This window comes from Brachypodium distachyon, chromosome 3, assembly GCF_000005505.3.
Source record: "Brachypodium distachyon strain Bd21 chromosome 3, Brachypodium_distachyon_v3.0, whole genome shotgun sequence".
Classification (NCBI taxonomy): Eukaryota; Viridiplantae; Streptophyta; class Magnoliopsida; order Poales; family Poaceae; genus Brachypodium; species Brachypodium distachyon.
Window position 1 is genome coordinate 16696230 of NC_016133.3, and position 20746 is coordinate 16716975.

At 52.6% G+C, this 20746-nt stretch overlaps 1 pseudogene; it reads right to left on the reverse strand.

The window, feature by feature from the left end:
• Positions 1–7630: 7630 nt before the first annotated feature.
• LOC100834622 lies at positions 7631–10673 on the reverse strand (annotated as a pseudogene).
• Positions 10674–20746: the final 10073 nt, after the last annotated feature.

Genomic DNA, 20746 nt, shown 5'->3' on the forward strand with positions numbered 1-20746 from the left:
GCAATGAGAAGCATGAGGATTGGCGAGCAACAGAGCTGTCAGAAATGGACAAGGGTGACCAGGGTGGTTACCTTGCGCGGCTGACGGGCTTGCGGGGGTGACCTCTCCTGCCTCGCCCGTGCCGGCGAGAGCCTCCGAGAGGCTTGCCGCGGGCGAGCAGCCGCTCACTGCAGAAAGAGGTACGTTCATAAGTTCAACTAACGACTGAAAAAATGCAGCTGAGGAGGAGTGAAGAAGACGTACCAGTTGTCGGCCTCGCCTCTGTGGGAGCTGGGCCGTCATCGGGCGTGATTGCGTCGCTGCTGACCCCTGCAGCGGTGGGGTCAGCAGCGCCGCTGGCATCTGCGCGCACCCTCTTGCTTGGCGTGTCGGGTGGGGAATCGCCATCATGCCTCCTTGGTTCGGGACGAAGCCAAGCGAGACATACGATAGACGAAGGAAGCGCCCACCCAGCAGGAGGGCTCAAACCTGTAGTTTTGAAGTTGCAAACTCCAGCTTCGAAGCTGGAGTGCTTTAGCCCTTTCGTTTTTAAGCAAGAATCACCGCCTCGCCCTCTTGCTGGCACCCGCCGGCGAGTTGGACTTCGTGGGGTTGCGCCGGAGCGCGAAGCCCCGGAAGACCCCCCGAGCAGGCGGTGCCGTAGGTGCCCGCGTGATCGTCGTGACCCGGAGTGCCGCGGGTGTCGACGGTGATGCCACCGCGGTGCTGGGAGCCAATCCTGGGGAGGTTCCCGCTACATGGGGGAAGACCGTTGCCGAGGCTCCGGCGACCCCTGTGGGCGCGGGTGCTGCCGGGGTACCGGCGGGCACCCCGGGAGTAGCTACTGCCACATCGTGTTGGAGGGCGTGTCCTATCCCCGGGGCCCGTGTACATCCACGCGGGCCGGGAGCGCAGTTGAAGCGGCGCTATACGCCGGTGGACGAAGGTGCGTGCCACGTCCACGTCGGTGAGCCCCGCTAGCCGCAGTGCCTTGATCTTCTCCACAATGGGGAGGAGGTCAGCGTCGAGGTGGTACCTGTCCTGCCAGCCATTTTGGGGTTGCGGTAGCTCCGTCGGCGACTGGATGAACTCTTGGGGGTCCTCCACTCGGACCCAGCACCAATCGCTCCGCCACTCCTTTTCGATCTTCTTCCCCGACCGGACGATGAATTCAGACTTCATCTGGTCGCGGGCGCGGAACACCACCCCGACGACATCGCCTTCGCGTTGTTAATGCGGGGGTAGAAGTAGTGGCGGAAGAGCCCCACCGACGGCATCACCCCCACGAACGCCTCGCAGAGGAACTGGAAGGTGGCAAGGAGGAACAACGACGTGGGGTGAAGCTGCGCCACCCGCAGCTGGTAGGACTCCATCAGTGCGTGGAGGAATAGTGAGAAGGGCGGCACCAGGCCGCTGAGGAGGAAGCACGCGAACACCCGGAAGTCGTTGTCCTGGTGCTCGACGCCCGCCGAGAAGATCAGCGTCTCCCCATGCTCGTTGAAGTTGGAGGCGACGGCATGCCGGACCTTCCCCAGCGCCTCGCCGTTGTAGCCGGGGCGGTAGAAGGCGAGCGTGGCCCGCATCTCCCGCCTCTTCTGGTCCTTGGCGGCGGCCGCCTTGGTTGCCGCATCGCTCTTGCTGGCCGCGGCTTTCTTTGAGACCTGGACCTCCTTACCCTTTCTGGTGGTGGGGGTGCCATGGGGAATGAAGGCGAAAGCTAGCAGGGGCGCTGGGATGCGATATGCGAAAGGGGATGAAGACGAAGGCCGTGGGGGCAGAGTGTCTTTCCCCTTTTGGCAACAGTAAAAGCCTTATATCACCCGGCCGTTTGGTAACGGCCGGTTCCGTACCCTACGGGTGCGCGGGGATAACTCCTAATTATTAGGAGTAATGCGCGGAGTGGCCTTAACTTTCCTATTTAGGGGAGGGGAAGTTAGGGCGGAAATCACGCGCCCACTACTCCATCTGCAACGGCGCTGTACACGGGGCAGCGAAGGGACGCAGGCCCGCGGCAAATCGGGGCCCACACGTCGGTCGAGGGCGTAGCCCGGCAACCGACCCGGGAAAGACTCTTCCAGGAACAGGCGATGCCGGCCCATGCCCGGGGGCTACTGTCGCACCAGTGGCACCCGGGGTACCACCGTTGCGCGACGCGTGGGCCCTGTCCCCGAGTTCTCGGGAAGGTTCCATCCCGGGCAGCGGCTACGAGCAGCCCGGCAAGCTACCAGCCCGGAAGGGCTAGCGGGGCTTCGGGGAATATTCTCGCCCGGGCACCTCCCGGGAAGCCGCTTCCCGGGGGAAGGTTTCCGGGTGCGTTGGGCTGTCCAATCCTACTCTAGGGTTTTAGACCCCTAGCGGGTTTTAGACCCCTAGCGCCGGAGGTGGCGTCCATGCGCGCCACTAGCTCAACGGGGGGGAGTTATATGCCTCCCCGCTCGACACTTGTAGCCCATGCACCGTGGCACCTGTGGCATCCTCTTGGGTATAAAAGGAGGACCCTCGCCAGCGGTCAAAGGGGTTGCTTGGGTCTTGGTTCCAGTTCCGGTTAGAGGTTCGGGGGTCACAGGCTCCAAGCTTTCAAGGGTTGGTTCAGGGTAGCAAGTAGCGTTCGCAAGGGAAGAGAGAGAGCCCGGGGACCCTCCCCCGGCAGGTTGTAAACACTTGATCCATAATCAATACTAGCTCAGACAAGCAGGACTTAGGGTTTTACACCTCCGGGTGGCCCGAACCATGGTAAAAACGTGCGTGCATGTGTTCTTTGATTAGCGCGCACCCCTAGTACATCACTTTGCCGGCCCCGCAGGGCTCATCGGCCGTGCCGGCGGTCGCCGGGGCGAACCCCGACGCCCCTGCCGAACCTAAAAGAGGGCCGTGGCCGCACGCCCCCAGTGTCGGAGCACCGTGCGACGACAACTGCAAAATCGTTTGCATCGTTATTTTGGATGATGTGAGACAAATAGACACAAAACTTATGATTCTGCAGACAAATTAGCAAAAAATGTGCCTCATGAAGAACACTGCCTCAAAGCCTAAGGTTCCGTGAAATTTACTCTTAATTAAAGAAACGTGCAAGGGACGCGAGTTCGGCGCGCTGGCAGGAATAAATGATTGAATGCTGGTGTAATTTCACTTTCAGGTCAGAAAGCTACCATTATCTTTTGTTGACGACGTTGGACAACCATCTCAGGAATTGTAAATAATAAATTATTTATGTACAGTACTCAAAATACTGGACCACTTGGACTTGGTTGACAAAGTTGGAAACGAGCTTGGTGCATGAAGCTTTATAATGAATGGCCAGAGAGAGACTCGGCATGTTTTAATTGAGGAGGTTAGGCACCAGAGATTGCGACTGTGGAGAGTACGTGGAACCCTGGCATGCATACCAGCCATGTTAGCCATTCGACCATGTGTCGGTTCTCTATCCATCCCGGGCAGGAATCCGCTGGCCAGACCTAGCCCATCATTGCTAAGCAGGCCAGGCCAAAACTGTCTGGCCTCAGGTTGGGCTTATTTTTGCTCAGATCACTGAGGAAGAATGCAGTGCTAGTTAGTGCAACCGTGGAGCCAGTTCTTTTCGACTTCTAAACCAGCTTCTAGCTGCAGTTTAAGCTAAAAAAAACTCGATTTCAAACCGTTTCTAAGAGCAGCCCAACTTCAAAAATCCTTCGTATGAGAAAAGGTTGGTCCAAGGTAGCTTCCCGAACTTCTAAAAAATTCCACCTTTCCTTGCCCTAAAAGGGAAGCCTAAATACCTCAGAAATGCAACCGTACCGATTCGCACAAATCACACTGATTCGCACATGACGACCCTGATTCCTCTCCTTTCATCTCCTGTCTCCTCCCCTGCGTAACCGCGTCTAGGGTTCGCCGCCGCCGGAAGCCCTGCCACCGCCGTCGTCGGAAGCCCTACCACCACCGCCGTGTGGGATGCCGCCTCCCCTTCTGCTTCGTGGCGCCGCCCCCGCCGCATGGATCGTGGGCCGCCGCGGCTGCCGCCGCATGTTCCGGCGCCGCCCCGTGCTGATTCGTGGCGCCGCCGCCCCTGTTTCCTGTAGCGCCTCCGCCCTGTGTTGATTCTGTCCTCCGAAGTCCCTACTGCATCCCCCGTTGCAATATGCATTTTGGCATGTTTTTGTGAGATTTTACAGTGGATTTGTTTTGTGATAAATGATGGCAAATGTCTGACATGATTGCAAATACTCCTTGGAATACCATGGTACAATGCCACAATACGAGATGCTATTGCTCTAGGATTATGCGCTATGTGTTTTTCTATTTAGCACTTTACAATTGTGTGATATATCGGTTTGGCCTGCATATGTGTGGCAAATCTGTACGAAATAACTTAATACAAATAGCCAAGACAAAATTTTAAAATAGGGGTATTACAGACTTTTCAACAAACAACTCAGACAATAAGCTAAGATGTGAGAAGCCGAAAAGAACTGGACTACAGTTTTTTTAGAGACTTCTCCCCACCACAGTTTCTACGGGTAGAGAAGCTAAAGCCGTTTTTGGAGAAGCTGAAACTAAAAAGAACTGGCCCTGATATCATTACAACCGTGATAAAACCTTACAAGTTTTAGTATAGCTAGTTAGAAGAATTGGTTTGTGTTGCCGTGAGATGAATCCTCACCGGCCTGCCCCATATTTATATTCACCTCTCGGTTAGATAAGGATTACAAGAGATTTACGAGGGATAACAACAAGGTTGTTGTGTTGCCGGATATGCTACAGTAACAACCATCCGGCAACAGCTATACACGCTAAACCTAACTTGGTTAGGATCTTCATCGGTTAACAAGTATTACTGCGTATGGGCTTCAAGTAATCTTTCAATCATGAAGGTTGTATAGATATATATACTCCGATTTATTAACAAGCAGCATCAATGCAGTTGCTATTTGTGGTTTTATGTTCCGTCAATAATATACTCCTGCTACCTTGGTTTCAATACAACAGATGGAACCTCTCAGAAAAAATACTCCCTCCGATCGATATTAGTTGTCGAAATATTACATGTATGTAGACGTTTTTTCTGCATGGATACATCCATATTTAGACAAATTTGAGACAATTAATATAAATCAGAGGGAGTACAGTAGATGGAACCATTACAGTTCCACGCAATTTTGTTCAACAAGCTATGTGTCCAACAAACTGACACGCTGGCTATGAAAGAGAACTCAGCTCTTATGCACAGCACCTTGGTTTTGTTGCTGGCTAGTTTGGTGAAAGACTCAATCAACCATCAACTCGGTCCCTAATCGGTAAGCGGGCCTACTGCTAATGCAAATAGTTGACAATACATCTCAGAAACGATCAGATTTTTCAAACCGGGCTGTCCCCTTTCCTCCGTAATTGTTTAACGGAAATACCAAGTTCTTACTACAAGATTAAACCCGGAAAAGAAGTGGCGCTAGCAGGAATAAATGATTAAATGTTGGTATAATTTCATTTTCAGGTCAGAGTCTTTGTTGATAACGTTGGATAAGTGGATAACCATCTCACAAATTTCAAATACTCCTAAATGATTGATGTACACTTGCAGTATTGGACCATTGTCTTGGTTGACAACGTTGGTGAGAGAAAAAGTTTTCATAGTAAACGAGTTTGGAGCGACCCCGGTCGCATATGATTTCTTTTCCCCTTTACCCTGGTTAGCTCTGAACTTTCATGTTTTTTTTTAACCTTTCCATCATGCGAACACAATGGAATAAAATGCCTTGTGCGAACAGAATTGAACTTTCATGCTTATTGTGCATGAAGCTTATCAGTGTATTTCCATGATATCTTTACAGCTGTGATAAAACCCCAGCAGAGTTGATAGTTCACATGTTCTGCTTGCTTGTGAAAATGATGCTTGATATTATTACAGGTTAATCCAAATTACTCATAAGCGTAGGTCGCAAAGCAGTTCATTAAAGGTAATAACCAAATGGAGGGCAGAGTTATCTTGCCACTGTTTGGCTCTGAATTCGGGATTCATGTAAGCTGTTGTTCAGGCTTGTGCCTCCTTTAAAAATTCCAAAAGATAAGAAGGTTCCTACGTCCTGCTTGCTGGTCTAAAAGATGCATAATACTTGGCTGCTATTCTAACTTGGTTGTCGCAACAGATGGTACAGTAACTCACAGTCCCCTGTTTGCATAAATATCACAAGTAAAACATAAAACATGTAAACGTACCTTACCAGCTTGATATTCATCAATCTGGAATAGGGGAAACAAAATCATACCCAGCCTTTGGAGTCAAACCCAATTCCATGATTAAAGGAAATTTGTTTATCAAGTGACCAAAAATTGCCAGACCGTACCATCATTTGATCTGTTGTACAGTTGTACTTTTAAGGATCAGTATAAATTGGCTGCAATTTAAACATCAAACTTGTAACGGTTGCAGACTTTCCAGGGAATGATCAACAAGAAATGCTCACTCAAAATGTTTTACATGCATGTCGTTGACTGATTGTATAAGAAACTGGCAAATTTAAGTATACTGATATGTATAATCACTGCGTATGGGCCTCTTGTGATATTTCAATCTTGAAGGGAACATTAGGGTTTACGAACAAGCATCATCAATGTAGTTTCTAGGTGTTATGTTTCCTGAATAACATACTTCTGCTACATGACGCTGATTTAATACAATAGATACAACCATTACAGTTCCACATTGTTGTTCGACGAGCCATGTCTCCAACAGATTGACGAAAGGTGCTGCAAAAAACTAGCTAGGCTTACCACCCATGATTCTAGTTGGTATGAGATGCTCTGGGTATACTAGCAAGATATTCATATAATCTAAGAACTGGGCTGGGTGACAATACATGCTTTGCGAAACCTAATTGTCTTCTCTAGTTCATCTCAAGTTTCAGTCCTTTGTAATCTGTTCTCTTTGGTCAATTCTCTCGACCCCCTATGGCAATATATAACATGTTCCGTTGCTGCATAAAAAAAATATAATGGACTAAGCAAAGAAAGAAACCCATTTCGCTTTCTAGGATACGTCATTGCCTTCATGTGTTTTTTGTTCTGTGGGTACCCTTCTTGTCGTTTCATTGCTCCGAGTAATGCAAGAAGACCAATGTCTATCCAAGTCCTCAAAGTATCCAAAATCTGGCCACACAAATGCAGGGTCATCCAGCTAGTTCCATTGGTTTAACTAGATTTTGAGGCCTTGTTGTTTTCATGCTCTGAAACCATCAGATAAAAAAATTAATCATGACTATTTCCTTGAAAGAAACTATGAAATAGAACTCACTCTTATGCACAGCACCTTGATTTTGTTGTACTCTGACTGATGACTGCTAGCTTGGTGAAAGTGAAAGAATCAACAAAGTATCAACTCAGTGTTACAATCGCTAATCGATAAGTGGACTAACTGCTAATGCAAAATAGTTGATAATACATCTCAGAAATTATGAATAAATGATTAAAATTTTCAAACTGGGCTATCTCCTTTCCATTTAACTGACTTACCAAGTTCTTACAAGATGAAAGGAAATGGGAAAGCAGGGATCCAAGTTTGACACGCTAGCAGGAATAAATGACTAGATGTTGGTATAATTTCACATTCAGGTCAGAGTCTTGGTTGACAACGTTGGATCTCGAAATTATTAATGCAAACTTACGGCACTGGACTACTGTCTTGGTTGACAGTGGATTCAATACAATAGATGCAGTACAATAGGTAACATTAGGATTTACGAACAAGCTTCAACAATGTATTTTCTAGGTATTATGTTCCCTCAATAACATGCTCCTGCTACCTGATGTTGATTCAATACAATAGAATAGATGCAACAATTGCGGACACCATTACAGTTCCGCATTGTTGTTCGACAAGCCATGTGTCCAGCAAACTGACAAAAAGATGGCGCCAGAAACTAGGTAAACTTAGCACCCATGTGTTCCAGTTGGCATGAGATGCTCTGGGAATACTAGCAACATATAATCTAAGAAGTTAACCACCTAGTGACTATAGACTTAGCTTAGCATGGATGATAATACTATGCTTTGCGAAACCTACTCGTCTTCTCTAACACGTCTACTAAGACAGAAGGGCAAGATCTTTTGAGATTGGCATAATCTTGGGTAGCAACCACAGCATCCATCTTATCTGAAGAGTCGATAAATTCAATGCAAACGTCCTTGAGCTTGTCACAGTTATGCTGATCAGCTAAAGCAAGCGTAGTTGACACATTCTCCACATCAAGATTCTTGCCAAGAATGCTCTGACAGACCAACTTGAGCCTGTCCATGGCATATCTATCTGCGGCCACCAGTAAATGCCTGATCATTTCCAGTTTATCATCTCCCTCAAGATCATCCAAGCCAGGCAATGAATCAGTATAGATGAAATGCAGAAGAGCCTTGAAAACAGCAGGCTGCATGTCTTCTATGGTTACAGCCTGCATATTCGTTTCCTTCATCTGCCCGTAGAGCTCTGCTTTGAAGACGGGCGACCGCATGGCCAGCAAAATCTTGTGTGCCTCAAAGGTCTCCCCTCCAACACAGAAAGTGACATCTGTTTGCTCTTTTGCTTCCAACAGCTTGGCGAGATGCTCCGTAATGTCTGACGGCGGTACATCGATTTCAGAGCACACAACCCTGGTTTTGGTCAACAACGACTCTTTGATGACAATAACCAGACATCTAACCACGAGGCGATCGTCGTCGAGGTACTTTGATGTCTCAAGATCACTTCTTGGCACGCATCCAACTGCCCGTGTTCTACTTCTACCCAGATGAACGTCCCTAGAGTTGAACACTATCGGTTCCTTCATGGAGCTGCCCCTACTATCGGTTCCTTCATGGAGCTGCCCCTGCCCAACCGCCCGTGCTTTACCAGCCTCAGATCGTAGAAGGCCCTTGCCTCCGCATTGCTGCTCATGAACTGGAGGCTGAACGCTACATCCTCTTTGGTAACCGCGGTCAATCCGTCGGGGTAGACGCGGATGGACCAGTCGTAGCCGCCGACGGTGAAGGTGGCCGACTGGACGAACTTGCCGACGCCCATGCCCTTCTTGAGGCTGTACCCGGAGATCTCGAAGACGTGAGCTCCCTTCTCTTTCTCCGTGCTGCACCTTGACGCCGTCTCCATGGATGCTGCCCCCATCCTGTACCTGTACGCAACCAAGGTTGATTCCAGTGTCAGATGGTGAGGATCTGAGCATAAGATCAGAGGAAAACAGAGAGCTTTGTCAAAGAAGGGAGAAGAAGAAGCAAGAGGAGGAGGGAGGAGGAAGGGCAGACGAAACCTGAATTGTTAGCAGAGTGCGGCGGCCGAGCAGGGGAGGAAACCAGCGAGGGGACGGTTAGGGCGTGTGTTCTTTTTACCTTTTACCAAATTTTTGACAGCTTATAACTACAAAAATTTTGAAATTTTCTAAGTATATCTCTATGCAGGTTGGTGAAATTTGATTCTGTGTGTTTTTCTAAGATGGTTAAGTTTTTAGAAAGATCATAATTTTTTTAAAATTCCACTGAAAATTACTGAAAGCTTGTCAATTTTTTGTTGAAAGTTCAAACCAAGAGTTGTTCAAAGTTCGTCAGGAAATTTGAACTAACTGTTATAGAATTATTCAAGAACAGCAACAGATTATAGAGTCACTAAAACTCCAACGAGAAATACAGATTTGGTAAAAAGCACGAGCAAGTGAAATTAATTACAGAAGAAGCAGAGGACCCTGGCCTAAACAGGGTTCCAAGTTCCAACCTCCCTAAACCAGACTTCCTTCCAGGAAATTTCCCTGAACTCGCACCTCTGAATTCTCAGTGCTACACACAACAATGGAATCTATAAAACCACTCCTGTACATGTGTAACATAGATCATTCCTCGTCCTCTGCTTTGTACGCTTGAAAGTCCACACCATCTCCAGACGAACACACAAACAGTAAACATCCATGGTCCTCTGCTTCTGCAAATTCGCACAACATGGACCCCATGAAACAAGTATTTTGTATAATTCATAACACACTAGCTTCATCAAATTAACATGCAGCAGCTACAACCAATTCGCACAACAAAAGACTATAGATTCTTTCATGAACAGGCGATATGTTAGAAGTGTAGAGAAAAGCGTACATATATATTCAGGTTCAATCCTAGGACCAAAGGAACTCCACTATGTCAGGTTTAGGGAATGTATAACTAAAACACATTTTTTATGGATGTGATGTTCAAATCTTTGAAGCAATACTACTTACTGAAGGGCCTGCTATAGTTTTACTGCTGAAGTGCACGAAAGCATGAAAGAGATTACAGTTTGCTGGATGCATTAAGAATGGAAAACCATGGTGGTTTGCCATGAGTTTCTGGAGAAAAAAAATTGAACTGAAATGATGATATCTACAAAAGGGAAGACTTGCTTGCATCCTTTGATGAAAGGTATCGCAGCAAACTCTCCATATAAAATGTCTATCGATGCAATACTGAATGTAAGAAATATGTAAATGCAGTAGTATACAAAAATAGGAACCACCAACGTGGTGGAGCTCCATCTAAAGAGGGTGTGCCACGACAATCAACATTATGTACATTTTTATTTGGAAAAGGTGACTGATTCATCATGCATTAAGAGATACGTTAGGTCAGGCTACACACCACAAGGCAAAACAAAGGCTGGCGCTACTCATAATACTCAGACATGACATAGAGCTGTATGTTCATAACAACTGATGAGAGACATGTTCACACCATGTAGCCTCCCGGGCTTTAGCCGGCAAGGCGTTTCGGCACGGCTTCTACTGGCCACGGCCCTGGCCGACGCGGAGCGGCTGGTGAGGATGTGCGAAGCGTGCCAGTTTCACTCGAAGAAGAGCAACCAACCGGCACAGGCCCTGCATGTCATCCCTTCCTCATGGCCGTTCGTGGTCTGGGGGCTCGACATCGTCGGCAAGCTGCCGAGAGCGGTTGGCGGTTACGAATATTTGTTCGTAGCCATCGACAAGTTCTCCAAGTGGGCAGAGGTGGAACCAGTGCGGAAGGTGACCGCCCAGGCGGCCATCAAGTTCTTCAAAAGCATTATGTGCCGGTTTGGTGTGCCTAACGGCATTATCACCGACAACGGCACGCAGTTCATAAGTGCAGCGTTCCAGGTCTATTGCGAAGGCATGGGCAGTAAGTTGCCCTTTGCGTCCGTGGTTCATCCAAGGAGTAACGGACAGGCGGAGCGAGCTAACGCAGAAGTGCTGCGGGGGCTCAAGACGAGAACCTTTGACAAGCTCAAAGGCCACGGGAAACACTGGGTCGAAGAACTCCAGCCCGTGCTGTGGTCCATCCGGACCACACCTCGTCGGGCAACGGGCGAAACTCCTTTCGCCCTTGTCTACGGGGCAGAAGCGGTGCTGCCCCTCGAGCTCAAGCATGGATCTCCCCGGGTACGCGCGTACGGCAACACCAGCCAACACGAGCAAAGGGCCGACGATCTAAATGTTGGAAATATGCCCTAGAGGCAATAATAAATTTGTTATTATCATATTTCATTGTTCTTGATAAATGTTTATTGCCCATGCTATAATTGTATTGATTGGAAACTCAAATACATGTGTGGATAAATAAACAAATACCGTGTCCCTAATACGCCTCTACTAGATTAGCTCGTTGATTAAAGATGGTTAAGGTTTCCTAACCATAGACATGTGTTGTCATTTAATAACGAGATCATATCATTAGGAGAATGATGTGATGGACAGACCCAAACCTAAACATAGCTTTTGATCGTGTCACTTAAGTTTAAGTTGCTTATGTTTTATTATGTCAAGTATTATTTCTTTAGACCATGAGATCATGCCACTCCCTAGTACCGGAAGAATACTTTGTGGGCATCAACCGTCATCTCGTAACTGGGTGATCATAAAGGTGTTTTTCAGGTATCCCAGAAGGTGCTTGTTGGGTTGTATGGATCAAGACTGGGATTTGTCACTCCTTGTGACGGAGAGATATCTCTGGGCCCTCTCGGTAATATAACATCCTAATGAGCTTGCAAGCATGCGACTAATGTGTTTAGTTGCGGGGGTATTATATTACGGAACGAGTAAAGAGAACTTGCCGGTAACGAGATTAAACTAGGTATGGCGATACCGACGATTAAATCTCGGGCAAGTAATATATCGCGAGACAAAGAGAATTGGATACTGGATTAATTGAATCCTCGACATAGTGGTTCAACCGATGAGATCTTCGTGGAATATGTGGGAACTATTATGGACATCCAGGTCCCGCTATTGGTTATTGATATTTGATCATGTCCACATGTTCTCGAACCCGTAGGGTCACACACTTAACGTTTCATGTTGCTTGGGTTAGATGAGATAAATGATGATGATATCGAATTATGATTCGGAGTCTTGGATGGGATCCTAGACGCAACGAGGAGCTCTGGAATGTTCCGGAGATAAAGATTTATATATGGAAAGTTGTTTTCAGGGTTTTGGAAAGTTTGGAATATTTCCCGATTTTGACCGGGAAGCTTCTAGAAGGTTCCGGAGGGATCCGGAGGGTTCCACCTTGAGGCCCACCTATCCCTGGGCTAAATGGGCCTGTGAGGGAGCACCCTGGCCTTAATGGGCCGAGGGGCTAGCCCACAGGGCCCATGCGGCCAGGAGGAGAGTCCTGGCCGCGGGAGAGTCCTGGCCGCATGAGAGTCCTGGCCGCCGGAGAGTCCTGGCCACGGGATAGTCCTGGCCGGCCACGCCTCCTCTACCCCTATATAAATAGAAGGGGGGGCAAGGGAGAGAGACACCCCAAGCTTTCAGTTGGATCTCTCTCCCCTGAGCCCTCCTCTCCTCCTCTTCTCATGCGCACGGCGTAGCCCTGCCCGTGAGAATATTCACCATAGTTACCACGCCGTCGTGCTGCCGGGATCTCGTCTACCTCTCCCTCTCGCTTGCTGGATCGAGGAAGGAGGAGACAACGTGAAGCTGAACGTGTGGATACCAAGGAGGTGCTGTCCGTTCGGCACTGAGATTGATCTCATTGAAAGTTCCACTACACCAACAACGATCTCGTGATCGTAACGCTTAGCGGTCTACGAGGGTTATGGGTGTTCATGGATCCCTCTCCGTTACCATACAATCTAGTATATATATTCCTTGGGTTTTCTTCCGCACTTCTCGTAGGAAATTTTTTTGTTTCCTATGCAACGAACCTAACACTAAACTTCATCGAAGAGCTTCGATGTCGGGCTGCTGTGCGAGCCGCGCTCTACCAGCAGGGACTCTGTCGTTATCACGACAGGCGAGTCCGTCCCCGGGGGCTCGAGAACGGAGACCTTGTCCTGCGCCGGATACAAGGAACGAAGGTCGGGAACAAGTTGACTCCGAAATGGGAGGGCTGAAGGGGCGCGTAGAGATAAACAAAAACTTTTCCTACGCGAACTCCCAAGATCTAGCCGAGGTAGAAGGCCACGAGGATTACCACTAGACGCGCAGTTGCGGATTATCGATGCGGCGCCTTGATGCAGTGCAGTCCGTCGATCCGATCCAGCCGATCCAATCCCGCGATCGTCGAAGTATTACCACTAGACGCGCAGTTGCGGATTATCGATGCGGCGCCTTGATGCAGTGCAGTCCCTCGATCCGATCCAGCCGATCCAATCCCGCGATCGTCGAAGTGCTGAACGTACAGCACCTCTACCGGTATCCACACGTGCGAGGAGGAGCTCCGGCGGCGGACTGCTAGGTCCGGTGCGACGGTTGAACTGAATCGGGCTAGGGTTCTCAACGCATGAGAGTGGAAAAACAGTTGCCCTTTAGGCATCCCACGCCCCTGCTTATATATCGAGTGGAAGTGGGCTCCAAGCCTTGTGGCCCATCCACCCTGCGAGTCCAACTCACATTGTCAGCCCAATTCCAGTTCGGGTCCAACCCGACCAAATATTTGCTCCCGCTCTTAAGTGTGTGACCCCGCAGGCTCATGGCGACTTGGACACGATTGGAGTCCGACTCACAATCGATCAATCGGTAGCGGCTCCTAGCAGAACGTGCCGACTCCCAAGTACCATCGAGTCATGACGACGTACCTTCCAATGTGACATACGTCTTAGTCCCTTTTGCCTCACGATATACCTTGTCGAACTATAAGCGATTAATCGTCATCCCTTTAATAGTTCAACTCTCTTCTCGATCTGTGATATACGATTCATCCGACTAACTCTTAGTCGATCGACCCGGTTAACAGTTAACCAAGTCGCGCATGGCCATGCTTCCCGAATCATATCACTCGAGAGGGCCCAGAGAATATCTCTCCAGTCGGAGGGGCAAAATCCCATCTTGGTTATCCACATCACACAGCTTGATTCTCAGTCAACCCGAACTCTACCTTTATAACTGTCCTGTTACGGAACAACGTTTGACAGAACCTAAGTTGGTGATCCACAACTCGGATTGTGCGATAACCTCAGGTCTAAGTATTACATTGATTGAGACATGCAAATGACGACCTACTCGTTGCATCTCAATATGGGTCAGTCCGACTCGCTAAACTCTTTAGCCGAGTCCGTGTAAGCTGGAATGACATCACCATGCCCATGACAAGTGGAACCGAGTCATCAGCCAACTTTCACATTAGTCTAGGTTATGTGTCCAGCACAACCTCAATGACTAAGGACAATTTAGTATGAACAACATGAATACATAGTTCCACAATCAAATCACATATTCAATGATACATATCAGATGTTCAAATAAGGACAACTTAATAATATTTATGAATACATTGGGAATTACATCATACATGATTGCCTCTAGGACATATTCCCAACAAGGGCCCCTTCCGGGTAGTGCAGGTGACCAGGTCGGGGGCTGTCCGGCTGGAAACCGAAGACGGCTTGCCGGTGCCCAATAGTTGGAATATTGAGCACTTGCACAAGTTCTACCCGTGAAGTGGCGGAGCCCGATCCTCAGGTGATGCCGCCGATGCATACCTCTCGAACTAGTGTAGCCGGGCAGCCCCCGTGTGTAAACCACTAGTTATTGTGAATAAAGATAAGTGTTTCGTTCTTGAGCTTTAAAGTTGTCCTGTTTATTCGCATGTTCTTCATTCTTCTGTCTCCTGCTTTAAATGCACAAAAGTGCCTTTCCATACTTGGTTGTGAGCAGGGGGGCTGCTGGAGCCTCGAAAACATAAACTCGTTGCCGGATCGTTCCGGCACGGGACATGCAGTTGCCGGGCTCCCCGCAACGTGCACCGCGCACACGCTGCGCTTGGGAAATGAAATGCTCACATCCAAGTTTGGCATCGACCCCTTTGTGCCCGGGGGCTGGGAGGCAGGAGGAGTTTGTCCATGTTGCTTTGTATTTTCGTGGATTTTGAAAATTTTGCAGCACGTTGGGCCTGGTAAAAATTGAACCTGCAAGAAAAGATGGAATCTTGTGCACTATAATACCTGTGGGCTGCCCACGGATCGTGGCATGCACCGGTGCCTTGTGGTGTGGGACGACCGCAACACAAGGGACACACCGCACTCCCAGGCTTCTGACTCGGGAGGGCGCCGCCACGTGTACCACATCGGCTTGGCATGCGTGGTGGCGGAGACTGTACTGCACTTCAAGGGAGGGATGCCGCGGGTGCCTCGCGGATCCGTCGCGCGCGGTGGCAAGTCCCTCCCCCGCGCCTATAAAAGGCACGCCCCAGCCATGGAACGCCTCAGAGTGAAGCCAAGTGAGGGGTTGGTAAGGCGGGCGGTGCCGCAGAGGCGCGATGGTGGTGCATGCCATCAGCGCTTAGCCGACGGGTGCACTGCCATCATGCCCTTGCCGCATCACCCCATCGAGCACACCCCGAGGGGCGTCGCAGAGGCACGGTGGTAGTGCATGCCATCAGCGTTCTGCGCCGACGGGTGCACTGCCGCGCCTCCTCAAGCGGGTGGCTCCTGGGCGAGGGCTGTCGCGGAGGCACTGCGGTGGTGCATCCCATCAGTGTCCGGCGCCGACGGGGTGCATTGCCGCAGTGCCCTTGCCGCACCCCTCCATAAGACACCTCCGCAAGGAGCAGGGGCTGCCGCGGAGACACTATGGTAGTGCATGCCATCCGTGCCTTGCGCCGAAGGGTGCACTATCATAGTGTCCCGGCCGCATTCCCCTTGAGAGAGCCTTATTTCAGGCGCGGGTCGTTGCGAGGATGCTGTGATGGCGCCGGTGCCGGCGCCTGCCGCCCGTTCCGGCCATCACCGCGTCCCTGCCACGGCCCTCGAGCAGTTTTGCTCCCGGGCAGCGAGGGCTGTTACACCCCTCGGGACGAGCTCCCCAGAAAAACCATGTCTCCCCAGTTGTGGGGGTTGTCGCCGGGAGGCTATAACCTCCTCGCCACCCGTGCCGCAGCTCCAGGTGGGGTGTAGTTGGCAGCGAGGACGTTATAGCCATCTTGCGACAGCTCCCGGGCGGAGTCCTCCCAGGCCAGGGTTCCCCCCTGAAGGCGAGGGTTGCCGCGGGAGCATCGTCGGTGGCGCTTGCCGCCGGCGGCGATCCTGCCTCCGCGTTCTTGCCATATCCCTCAGAAGCAGATTTCCTTGAACAGGTACCCGCGAGTGGGTCCCTAGTAAGGCAGTGCTCCAGGCGCACTTTTTCGGCAAACATCCCGAAGCATCGGACTGGACGAAAAAGCTAAGTGCTTGAACATGAACGATGAATTTGCTAAGAACTGAGCGAAATCGAGCGCTGTCTCGATGGGTGTGGCCCCAGATCCTGTGCGTAGCCGAAGTGTTAGAAGGACGCTTGCGGGGGGAGTGCGCTCCCCGTGTGGCTTCGTGGATCCGTCCCGGAAGGACACGGCTTGGAGTAGTTACCCCGCAAGTGGAGTGGCTCCCCGCTACCGCTTGACCCCAGGTCGGCACCGCGGGTCCGTCCCGGGTCCCTGGTCTGGTCAAGGGTGAGGCGCGCGAGTCCCCTGCAACACAAGGCAAAATGCGCAAAGGCTAGTAGGGCCGCCCCGCGCGGCAGCACCGGGAACAAAGAACTAGAAAATGAACATGTTGAAAAACTTGATTGACTAAGAGTCGAACGATTACATGGGCTAATCATTGTTCAAACGGCGCTAAACGTCCGTTTCAATCTGTCGCTGCCCGATCAGCGTGCCGTGATGGAGTCGAGCATCGTGCGTGGCCTTTTTGGCTTTGCGGACGTTGCCTTCCATCGCCGCGAACTCCGCGGTCTTCACCGCGATCTCATTGCCGGCCTTAGCGAGCTCCTCCCGGATGGCGGCCAACTCGGTCTCAAGTCCAGCCGCTCTGTCCTTGGCGGAGCCAAGTTGGAGCTTGTGCCAGGCCGCCGCTCCCACCGCATCTTCAGTGGCCTTGACTTGCACCTCCAGCATGATGTGAAGGCCCTGGATTTCGCCACGGTAGTTGGCGATCCGGTCACTCTTCTCGTCCAGCCGGGTCTGGGCCGTTGCGACCACCTCGGCATGCTCCTTCCTGGTCGCCTCGAGGGTGGCCGCCATCGAGTCTAGCTTCCCCTGAAGCTCCATGCGCTGGGCCTCTAGCTGCCGGTGGAGCTCGGCCTCCGGGACCACCGGCTCCCGGGCATCCTCCAAGGCCTGCCGTGTGAGGCGCGCCTCCTCCCGGGCGAGGTGCGCCTCCTCACGCAGCCGGGAGAGCTCTTGCCGCTCCCTCTCCACGGCCTTCCGCACCTCGCCGAGTTGGTTCTTGGCAGCGGCGTGGTGCTCCCTCACCTCGTTGAATGAGGTGACGAAGGCTTGTTGCTGGTCCCTGACGGCGTCCAGGAACCGGTGCCCCCGCTCGAAGATGCTCGGATTCAAGGTGATGGGGTTCCAAGCGACCCCGGCGAGGGTGCCGAGGTCGGTACCAGCGAGAGCAGCCGAGGATGACAAAGCCCCCGCTGCCGACGCAGGGCTGTGCGTAGGGTCGCCAGCCTGCTCCCGGGGGTCTTGCTGCCCTTCCCCGGTAACTTCCCCTGCGCCTGCGCCCAGGGACCCCGGGGCTGGGGAAGCCTCCCTGCTCCCGGCGGGGGGTGTCTCCTGCTGGGCGGCAGGTGAGCCCGCGCCAGTCACGTCCGAAGCCGCGGGCGCGTCGCCAGGTGCCGTCTCAGTGGCGGCGGTGTCCACCGCTGCCACTGTCTCTGTCGTGGTGGGGCTTGACGTGAGAGCCGGTTCCGGCTCCACCTCCGCCCTCGCGATTTTGACGACCGGGTCAAGATCAACCACGGTGGCGCCCGTTCCAGGTGCGGGCGCACTCGTGCCTGCAGCAATGAGAAGCATGAGGATTGGCGAGCAACAGAGCTGTCAGAAATGGACAAGGGTGACCAGGGTGGTTACCTTGCGCGGCTGACGGGCTTGCGGGGGTGACCTCTCCTGCCTTGCCCGTGCCGGCGAGAGCCTCCGAGAGGCTTGCCGCGGGCGAGCAGCCGCTCACTGCAGAAAGAGGTACGTTCATAAGTTCAACTAACGACTGAAAAAATGCAGCTGAGGAGGAGTGAAGAAGACGTACCAGTTGTCGGCCTCGCCTCTGTGGGAGCTGGGCCGTCATCGGGCGTGATTGCGTCGCTGCTGACCCCTGCAGCGGTGGGGTCAGCAGCGCCGCTGGCATCTGCGCGCACCCTCTTGCTTGGCGTGTCGGGTGGGGAATCGCCATCATGCCTCCTTGGTTCGGGACGAAGCCAAGCGAGACATACGATAGACGAAGGAAGCGCCCACCCAGCAGGAGGGCTCAAACCTGTAGTTTTGAAGTTGCAAACTCCAGCTTCGAAGCTGGAGTGCTTTAGCCCTTTCGTTTTTAAGCAAGAATCACCGCCTCGCCCTCTTGCTGGCACCCGCCGGCGAGTTGGACTTCGTGGGGTTGCGCCGGAGCGCGAAGCCCCGGAAGACCCCCCGAGCAGGCGGTGCCGTAGGTGCCCGCGTGATCGTCGTGACCCGGAGTGCCGCGGGTGTCGACGGTGATGCCACCGCGGTGCTGGGAGCCAATCCTGGGGAGGTTCCCGCTACATGGGGGAAGACCGTTGCCGAGGCTCCGGCGACCCCTGTGGGCGCGGGTGCTGCCGGGGTACCGGCGGGCACCCCGGGAGTAGCTACTGCCACATCGTGTTGGAGGGCGTGTCCTGTCCCCGGGGCCCGTGTACATCCACGCGGGCCGGGAGCGCAGTTGAAGCGGCGCTATACGCCGGTGGACGAAGGTGCGTGCCACGTCCACGTCGGTGAGCCCCGCTAGCCGCAGTGCCTTGATCTTCTCCACAATGGGGAGGAGGTCAGCGTCGAGGTGGTACCTGTCCTGCCAGCCATTTTGGGGTTGCGGTAGCTCCGTCGGCGACTGGATGAACTCTTGGGGGTCCTCCACTCGGACCCAGCACCAATCGCTCCGCCACTCCTTTTCGATCTTCTTCCCCGACCGGACGATGAATTCAGACTTCATCTGGTCGCGGGCGCGGAACACCACCCCGACGACATCGCCTTCGCGTTGTTAATGCGGGGGTAGAAGTAGTGGCGGAAGAGCCCCACCGACGGCATCACCCCCACGAACGCCTCGCAGAGGAACTGGAAGGTGGCAAGGAGGAACAACGACGTGGGGTGAAGCTGCGCCACCCGCAGCTGGTAGGACTCCATCAGTGCGTGGAGGAATAGTGAGAAGGGCGGCACCAGGCCGCTGAGGAGGAAGCACGCGAACACCCGGAAGTCGTTGTCCTGGTGCTCGACGCCCGCCGAGAAGATCAGCGTCTCCCCATGCTCGTTGAAGTTGGAGGCGACGGCATGCCGGACCTTCCCCAGCGCCTCGCCGTTGTAGCCGGGGCGGTAGAAGGCGAGCGTGGCCCGCATCTCCCGCCTCTTCTGGTCCTTGGCGGCGGCCGCCTTGGTTGCCGCATCGCTCTTGCTGGCCGCGGCTTTCTTTGAGACCTGGACCTCCTTACCCTTTCTGGTGGTGGGGGTGCCATGGGGAATGAAGGCGAAAGCTAGCAGGGGCGCTGGGATGCGATATGCGAAAGGGGATGAAGACGAAGGCCGTGGGGGCAGAGTGTCTTTCCCCTTTTGGCAACAGTAAAAGCCTTATATCACCCGGCCGTTTGGTAACGGCCGGTTCCGTACCCTACGGGTGCGCGGGGATAACTCCTAATTATTAGGAGTAATGCGCGGAGTGGCCTTAACTTTCCTATTTAGGGGAGGGGAAGTTAGGGCGGAAATCACGCGCCCACTACTCCATCTGCAACGGCGCTGTACACGGGGCAGCGAAGGGACGCAGGCCCGCGGCAAATCGGGGCCCACACGTCGGTCGAGGGCGTAGCCCGGCAACCGACCCGGGAAAGACTCTTCCAGGAACAGGCGATGCCGGCCCATGCCCGGGGGCTACTGTCGCACCAGTGGCACCCGGGGTACCACCGTTGCGCGACGCGTGGGCCCTGTCCCCGAGTTCTCGGGAAGGTTCCATCCCGGGCAGCGGCTACGAGCAGCCCGGCAAGCTACCAGCCCGGAAGGGCTAGCGGGGCTTCGGGGAATATTCTCGCCCGGGCACCTCCCGGGAAGCCGCTTCCCGGGGGAAGGTTTCCGGGTGCGTTGGGCTGTCCAATCCTACTCTAGGGTTTTAGACCCCTAGCGGGTTTTAGACCCCTAGCGCCGGAGGTGGCGTCCATGCGCGCCACTAGCTCAACGGGGGGGAGTTATATGCCTCCCCGCTCGACACTTGTAGCCCATGCACCGTGGCACCTGTGGCATCCTCTTGGGTATAAAAGGAGGACCCTCGCCAGCGGTCAAAGGGGTTGCTTGGGTCTTGGTTCCAGTTCCGGTTAGAGGTTCGGGGGTCACAGGCTCCAAGCTTTCA